The sequence below is a fragment of the Suncus etruscus genome, chromosome 8 (assembly GCF_024139225.1).
Source record: "Suncus etruscus isolate mSunEtr1 chromosome 8, mSunEtr1.pri.cur, whole genome shotgun sequence".
NCBI lineage: Eukaryota > Metazoa > Chordata > Mammalia > Eulipotyphla > Soricidae > Suncus > Suncus etruscus.
In genome coordinates this window covers 64,291,276-64,300,292 of record NC_064855.1, presented here as the reverse complement: position 1 = coordinate 64,300,292, position 9,017 = coordinate 64,291,276, and the positions used below count along the sequence as shown (strand labels likewise).

The 9,017-nt window shown below is 38.9% G+C and overlaps 1 non-coding gene across 1 annotated transcript; it reads left to right on the top strand.

Moving 5' to 3' along the window:
- The first annotated feature begins 6,338 nt into the window (after positions 1-6,338).
- LOC126016654 (small nucleolar RNA SNORA51) lies at positions 6,339-6,471 on the top strand. Its single transcript, XR_007498439.1, has one exon. It is a non-coding gene; the product is annotated as a small nucleolar RNA SNORA51 (small nucleolar RNA).
- Positions 6,472-9,017: the final 2,546 nt, after the last annotated feature.

Here is a 9,017-nt window from a genome sequence, read left to right as displayed (position 1 = left end):
ATGCAGTCTTTTAGAAAACAGTTTGGCATTTCCTCAATCAGTTAAACATAGTGTTAACATCTTGTCCTAGAAATGCCACTTTTAGATATAGACCCAAGAAAAAGGAAAGTTTAAGTCTACATAAGAGTGCATCTAAATGTCCATAGTAGCATTATTCATAATAGCCAAAAAGTCTGCAACTAGTAAATGATTAAAATGTGTCATATACACAGAATAGTCTCACTCATCTATGGGTTTTAAGAAAAATGAAAGACAGTTTTGCAACAATCCTCAGAGACAAAGAGAGGAGGCTGGAACTTCCAGCTTACTTCATGAAGCTCACCACAAAGAGTGGTGAGTGCAGTTAGAGAAATAACTACACTGAGAACTATCATAACCATGTGAATGAATGAAGGAACTGGAAAGCCTGTCTAAAATACAGGTGGGGGTGGGGTGGAGTGGAGGGAGATTTGGGACATTGCTGGTGGGAATGTTGCACTGGTGAAGGGGGGTGTTCTTTACATGACTGAAACCTAATCACAATCATGTTTGTAATCAAGGTGTTTAAATGAAGATATTATTAAAAAATAAATTAAATAAAATGTGTCATATCCATGTAGTAGAAAACTCAGCAATAAAAAAATGCAATACAAGCTAAGCATATTACTGGCTTAGCTTCAGAAACTTAGTACTAAATGAAACAAGGTATCCATAAATGACTGAGCCTCTATGGTAAGAGTTACATGAAAAAAAAAGAAAAAAAGAAAAAAAGAGTTAAATGAAACAGCAAAAAAATAAAAAGCAATTCTATGGGCACAGAAATCAGGGTAGTTGTTGTTGTCAGGGGGAGCAGGGGAGAGAACTCAGGAGGTAGAAGGATATAAGGGATATACAGGGCTTATTTCTAAGATGATTAAAATGCTTTACAATTAATTGGCAAGTAAAGGCACAACTTTGTGAATACACTATGCTTTTTGTTTGTTTGTTTTTGGGTCACAACCGACAGCGTTCATGGTTACTCCTGGCTCTACAGTCAGAAATTGCTCCTAGCAGGCTCGGGGGATGCCAGGATTCAAATCACTGTCCTTCTGCCTGCAAGGCAAACATTTTACCTCCATGCTATCTCACAGCCCCTAAATTGTATAATTTTTAAATGGTGAACTGTATGCTATGTGAAATACAAGTGTTTTATTCCTCAAAATTAATTTTGATGACTTGCTAACAAATTCTATCATGTCTCCACAAATTTTATTGGAAGCAATTGTGAAATAAACAATTTATTGTGAAATAAAATTTTGGGGTTTTTTTGGGGAGCCACACTCAGCATTAGTCAGGAGTTATTCCTGATCTACACTCAGAAATTATGCCTGGAGTTCCTATATAAAGCTATAAAGTGCCAGGGATCGAATCCAGTCAGCTGCATGCAAGGCAAGTGTCTTACTCACAGTATTAGCTCTCCAGCCCCATGTGAGGATATTTTAAACTATTACTAAAGTTTACTTGCTAATATCTTAATTATATATTATATAATTTTATATCAATTTACTCTATTTCTGAGTAGACAATAACAGTACATATTGTTGGTTCTATTTTTTACTGTTACTAGTTCTCAAGTTTTTAACCCTAGGTATTAAAAACATAAAAATATTTCTTTTGTGTTTTAAATTCAGCATGCCTTTGGCAATACTAATAAAGTGCTTTTCCTCTCTTTACACATTTATATATTTCTTTTTCTCTGAATTTGTGTCTGGAATGTAATTCCTCTAACGAAAAGAATAAGAGGAGAGGGAGTTGAAAGGGAAAAATAGGAGAGGGGAGAGACAAGAAAAGGGGTGTGGTTGAGAACTTTGTCTCCAAATAAGGGAAATATCCAACTATCAGAACTGGGTCACAAGTCAGGGCCAGAATAATTTGCCGCAGATGTTCCAACTTTTCAAAGGGAAAATAATCTGAAAAGAATCAAGAATGACTTCCACTTTGAGTTTGAAATCAATTGTTTATTTATTGAGGGGGAGGCATGGTGTGTGGGCCACACCCAGAGTTGTATAGGGGCTATGCATGTTTTTGTGCTTAGGGATCACTCCTGGCAGTTCTCAGGGGAAACATATGGGAACCACAGAACAAATGGTGTTGGCCTGTGGAAGGCAAGTGCCTTCCTTGCTATATACTATTTCTCTGAGTCCACTATTAGTTTTAAAATGTGCTTTGAACTTGGAATTTTTTTTATTCTGACTTGTATTGGTTGTTCCCAAGCATTCTCACAAATTCCTACAGTATCAAGTTTAGGGTTCCTTGGCATAGAATTAAATATAATGAATAACATTTATGTTGCCTGAAGGAACATCAGATATACTTTCCTCTACTGTGTTTCTACATACACACACACACACACACACACACACACACACACACACACACACACACACACACACACACGCACGCACCTTTCCTGGCAGCAAGTCTTGTTGACAGCCCCTAGCAGCAAGGTTTTGTGGTTTGGAAGCTTGAATATACAACTGAATAACTTGGGGTGCAAGTGAAGAGTGATAGTACAGCAGGTAGGGCATTTGCCTTGCACAGGACAAGTTAAATTCTTAACATCCTCAAGCACTGCCAGTAGTAATTCCTGGATGCAGAGCCAGAAGTAACACCTGAGCATCTCTGGGTGTGGCCCCCAAACAATTCAAAAACAGAATGATTTAGGGCTTTGCAGGGGCAAGGGAGAGAGGGGAGAAGGAGATTCATGGATATAATTCCCCAGACAACTGAATTTGAATTCTCAAAAGCTTATCCTGGGATAGGAATTTTCCAAAAGCAGTTCAGGTGATTCTAATGCAAAAGGCCCTTGATGTGTCTAATGTAATCTGGGAATCAAAGGCCTGGAGATCCAATGCAAGAATGCAGGCATAAGCTCTAAGTGAATCAGAGAACCAGGCCTCACCCAGTCCAGGAAATGTACTCACCAGGCAGTGCTCACCTGCTTGTGCAGCCTTGATGAACTCCACTCTTTTTGAGATATTTCAAACCTGGGTCCTCACACTCTTTTTCTCTCTTAGGATAAGAGATTTCTCCCCGGAGAGATAGCACAGCGGCATTTGCCTTGCAAGCAGCCGATCCAGGACCAAGGTGGTTGGTTCAAATCCCGGTGTCCCATATGGTCCCCCGTGCCTGCCCGGAGCTATTTCTGAGCAGACAGCCAGGAGTAACCCCTGAGCGTATCGGGTGTGGCCCAAAAACCAAAAAAAAAAAAAAAAGTATTAGGGCCCGGAGAGATAGCACAGCGGTGTTTGCCTTGCAAGCAGCCGATCCAGGACCAAAGGTGCTTGGTTCGAATCCCGGTGTCCCATATGGTCCCCCGTGCCTGCCAGGAGCTATTTCTGAGCAGACAGCCAGGAGTAACCTTTGAAAATCACCGGGTGTGGCCCAAAAAACCAAAAAAAAAGAAAAAAGAAAAAGCCTGTTGCTGGACCATTGTTGGGGCAGGGCTCTGAATTTTGGGGCCGGGCGGTGGCGCTGGAGGTAAGGTGCCTGCCTTGCCTGCGCTAGACTAGGACGGACCGCGGTTCGATCCCCCGGCATCCCATATGGTCCCCCAAGAAGCCAGGAGCAACTTCTGAGCGCATAGCCAGGAGTAACCCCTGAGCGTCACAGGGTGTGGCCCAAAAACCAAAAAAAAAAAAAAAGAGATTTCTCCAGCCTTCTTGTTCTTCTTTTTAGTAACTGGTGTTTCTGTTGAAACCAAACCAGAAGCATTACTCAATGTAGCTCACTGAGCAGCAACAGTCTGTGGCTTCATCTCCCCAACCCCTCCCTTTCACATGGGCTAGAAGGAAGCACAAGCCTTTTGCAAGGCTTTCCCCTTCATCATCCCATCCAGTCTTCCCATAACTGTTTAACACAGGCAAGATTGGTCTAAAAGTAGATTTTCATATTCAAAGTAAGGTCCATCTAGCTATCAATGTAGTCATCCAAAGTGATCGTTTTGTTTTGTTTTTTGTTGGAAGGCCATACTTTGTGGTGCTCAGGGTTTCTGGCTCAATGCTTAGGAATCACTCCTGGCAGTGCTTAGGAGAGCATATATGGTGCTGGAGATCAAATCCAGGTCAGCAGTGTGTGAAGCAAGTGCCTCACATGCTGTAATATCTCTCTGGCTCCCTAGTCAATTTTTTTTAAGAGCAATGTTAGTTCATATTAAAATTGAGCAAAAAGTATAGTTAGTTCCCATATATCATTTGTCTTCACTCCATCACGACAGTGGATATTTATTACAGCTATTAAATCCACACTAACAAGCACATCATCATTTTTACCCTAGTTTATTTTGGGGGTAAATTCTTGATATTATATATTCTATGTGTTTAGACAAATATATGACATGTACCCATCATAGCAATATTATATAGACTAGTTTTGCAAATTCCTCTGTGCTCTATCTATTCATCTCTCCCTTCCAGCCAATCTCTGAAAACAATGATTATTTTATCATCGCCATCATTTTGCCATTTCCACAACTTCATATAGTTGAAAATTGCATCAGTAACTTGTTCAGACCAACTTCTTTAACTTAGTAATTAATAATGATTTAAGCTTCCTCCAAGTCTTTTCATGGTTTGATAGCTTATTTATTTTTAGCATTGAATAATACTTTATTGTCTGAATAGACCACAGTTCATCATTCACCCACAGAAGGACATATTGGAAGCTTCCAAATTTTGGTAATTATGAGAAATGCTTTTGCTGTGGTCATCATTGTTGAGATGTATTGGGTTCCCACTCTTGTTACTGGGATTCTTGCAATGCTGGGGACTGCATTTCTATGAGTTGTTCACATTCCCTAGGCCCATGTACAGGTTACTATATGCCCATAAATTTCCATTATTTGAGTAAAAAATAAGGAGTCTTGTTTCTGAATTCTATGGTAAGAGTATCTGACTACATAATTCAAAATATATAAAATAAAAATATTTGCATTTGTGGGAAACTGCCAAACTTTCTTCCAGCATGGTTCTATCATTTCGCATTCTTACCAGTAATAAAGAAGAGTTAGGATCATCAATATTTCAGAGGAAAACTAACTCTCCTAGAATTTTAAGAAGGGGAACTAGGAAAGTAGAATAGAATTAAGTAGAAGTTGAACTAGTTCAAAAAAGGGGGGACTGAGCTACAGTACAGTGGTAGGCCGCTTGCTTTGCAATTAGCTGACTCATTACTAAATTTAAAATAAAAACCTTAATAATTTCACAATTCTAGATAATTCTATTTTTCTTAAAAAACAGAATACTACGGGGCCGGGTAGGTGGCGCTGGAGGTAAGGTGTCTGCCTTGCAAGCGCTAGCCAAGGAAGGACCGCGGTTTGATCCCCCGGCGTCCCATATGGTCCCCCCCAAGCCAGGGGCGATTTCTGAGCACATAGCCAGGAGTAACCCCTGAGCGTCAAACGGGTGTGGCCCAAAAACCAAAAAAAAAAAAAAAAAAAAAAACAGAATACTACTACCCTTGCTCAACATTTAGGTTAAAATTTACTACAGAATCAAATCTGCAAATTCCAACTATGATTTCAATACTAAAAATACAGTTTCCACATCATCCTTGTCCAAAACATGTAAAACATACTTTATGGTGAACATATAATGAATAGATGTTTTTAACACTAGATGGTAAGGGCAATTTTTCAGACTGACTGCATCATCATGCAAAATAAAAATTGACTAAAAATTGGTAAGCAAAATATTTCAAGTAGTCTAAAACAAAAAAAAATTAAAAACAACTTAATTTGGGGCTGGAGAGATAGCGAAGTGACAGGGTGTTTGCCTTGCATGCAGCTGACCCAGGAAAGACCTGGGTTCAATCCCAGGCGTCCCATATGGTTCCCCAAGCCAGGAACAATTTCTGAGCGCAAACCAGGAGTAACCCCTGAGTGTCACTGGATGTGGCCCACCACCACCCCCCCAAAATGAAGAGGAAGTTAAACTAGCTTTAAGGAAATCAGGTTGTTAGGATAAAATAGTAAAAGTAAAAAGAGAAAACCCACTCATCTATGGGTTTTGAGAAAAATAAAAAACATTTGTGTAATGATTCTCAGAGACAAAATATAGGCGGACTGGAGGGTCCAGCTCCTGGCATGAAGCTCACCACAGGGATTATTTAGTGCAGTCACAGAAATAATTACACTGAGAGCTATCATAACAAAATGTGACTGAGTGAGAGAAGTAGAAAGCCTGTCTAGAGTACAGGCCAGTGTGGGGTGGGGAGGAAGGACACTTGGGATATTGGTCATGGGAATGTTGCACTGGTGAAGGATTTTATATATATATTAAAAAATCAAAAGAAAGAAAGAAAGAAAAGAAAAGAAAATATAAGGCCTCACAATTCTTACCACAGGCTATGTTTTTTACACTGACTGTATAGAAAGAGCAGGTACAGTAAATGCACCCCATATGCACCTCAACACAGGCCCTTTGCCTGGTCTGTATTGTGAATTGGGGGACAAAAAAAAAGAGAGAAAGGGGCATAGACTTTTCTGTTTCACCTTTATTTTCTCTTTATTAACAAGTCTTGTCTACCAAAGACTTGCTCACACATTAGCCCCAGACTGGACTAACGAATGAGCAGGACTATGACTGATGAGATCTGAGACTTAGAACAGAGAGCCCAAGTTCATTTGGTCAGAAGAAAATGGATCTTCTACTCTTAGGATGTGGTGGCTATTGGGGAAAGAGTTGTTGGGGCTAGAGAGATAGTTACAGTAGGCAGTACACTTGACTTGGATGTGAATGACCCAGATTCCATTCCTGTCATCTCATATATTTCTCAAACACTGTCAGGATTGATCACTGAGCGACATGAGAATAAAACTAAATACCTCTGGGTACATCCTCTAGTCCCCCCAAGAGGTGTTGACTAAAAGTATAAATATAAACTACTCCTCTGTTTGATATTCAGAAGTTTAAAATTTATTAAAGTCCTTGGTCTAATTCAAGGAAACTTAGATTGTGAAGCTTAGAGAAGAAGGGACTTTATTTTGTCAACCTAAAGTTAAATTTCCATTTAAGGCTAACAATGCTAAGTTCCATGTAAGGACTAAGTTCTACCCCAACAATAATGACGCAGATCACGAAGACCCTATAAATCACAGTATACCACCCCAGCTATCTAGTCATAAAAGGACATTATGAAACACCCTAGAAACACCCTAGACAACAGTTAATCAACTCAAAGGTCAAGGTTTTCTGCTTCTAGCCCTATATTACCTGGAATGTGACCGCCTCCTCTGGAAGGTGACCCTGATAGGTCAGTTTGTAGCTTGTTGATAGATGGACTAAAGTCTGGGCCCGAACAAGACTCCATGGATTCTATCTTTATTAATTTTTCTTCTAGAAAAATGTGTTTAATACATGTATATGCCCTAGAATGAAATAGGTACATACTATGGTCTACTCCTATTCTTTTATGAAGTCAAGGGAAGATTGATCTGGCTCAGTTCTTTTTGTTTGTTTTAGGGTCACACCCAGTTCTGGTCCAAGCTTACTTCTGGCGCTGAACTCAGCGGTCACTCCTGGTGGGTCTTGGGGGATCATATGTAATGCCACATATACAACCAGCATCAGCTACATGTAAAGTGAGGGTCCTACCAACTATACTATTGTTCTGGCATCTCATCCCTTGATGAAATTATACGACTATTGCCTCTATTATTTAATGAGTAAAAAAAATTATGCGATAAAATTTAGGTTTTAAAATAAAGATCAGTACTAGGATCATATTCTGATGTAAAATTATGTGGCCAGTTCTGCTATAAATTTTCCACGTTAAATAATGCTTATTAGAATGTAAAAGGAACTAAATGGGACTTACAAGGAATGAAAATTGAGTAGTGAGGTGAAACAGGAGAGGTTAACTGTACTGCTTGTCTGGCAGATTTATGGACTTGAAAGATATCAGTCACTAACTTTCTTGTTACTATAGTTGTTTTATTCATAAATGGACATTTTATATCTGGTGGCACCTTTTGAGAACATCCTTTTCTATATATGGCTGTTTTCAGTTCCATTTTCACCTAAAAATTATACACATGGTGAAGATAAATGTTTCTGTTAACAAAGAATGAGGTCATCTTTATCCTCAAAGACCTTGATTGGAGGTTAGTTGGATAATGATCAAGAGTTAATGTTGTGGGAGTCTTGGCACAATGGCATCTGAATCTTCGATAATGCTTGTTGAAACTTTCATAAGCTATAAGGATCAACACAACATAGTCATTTTGTATCTGAGCCAATTGTTGGAGCATATACTTGGGTCTCACAGATGACATGGTTGTATTAAAAGCACTTCCCATCCTAGGAATGTTAAGGGTGGGAGAGAACTCTCCCAAGGGAGCTCCTGGGGTCTCTCATAGTAGCTCTGAAGGCTGCCCCAGTTAGGCTTTACCATGTACAAGGCTTATACCTCAACCTCTGTAGTGTCATTCTCTCCAGCCCCTTTTAAATATTTTTAAAACAAACAACCAGGTTTTTGTTCCTGTTTGAAAGTAGTTAGTAGCAAGGCATGTAGAGCTCAGTAATGACAAGTAAAAAGATTAATTGAATCTTAACATCTTTACAGTTTCCAGTGAAATGGAGTTGGAAAAAAAATCACATGCCCATTATATATTCTTAATAGAATTTACTGGCAATCTGTAGGACAAAAAGATCAGGACAAATGTTTGTTATCAAAGATGTCTCCTCTTGGATAAAATTGCTTAATATTGGATTGATTTTCTTCAAGTTCAATAAATACATATTCCTATGAAGGCAAAAACATAAAAACTCAAATCCTGGGATGAGAAGACTTCATTAAGAAATGAAGGGACTATTGATATTGATAGGGAATAGTCCCTCCACTGACATTAAAAATATAGAAGGGACTGAAAATCCTAAAGAGAAGGACAAGGCATAACTGATTGCACAAAATATAATGTAAACTCCTATGTGAAATTTCTGAAAGATTTTATGGGCATCTACAAAATATATTTAAGGTGTAAAATCCTAAATAACTTAAAC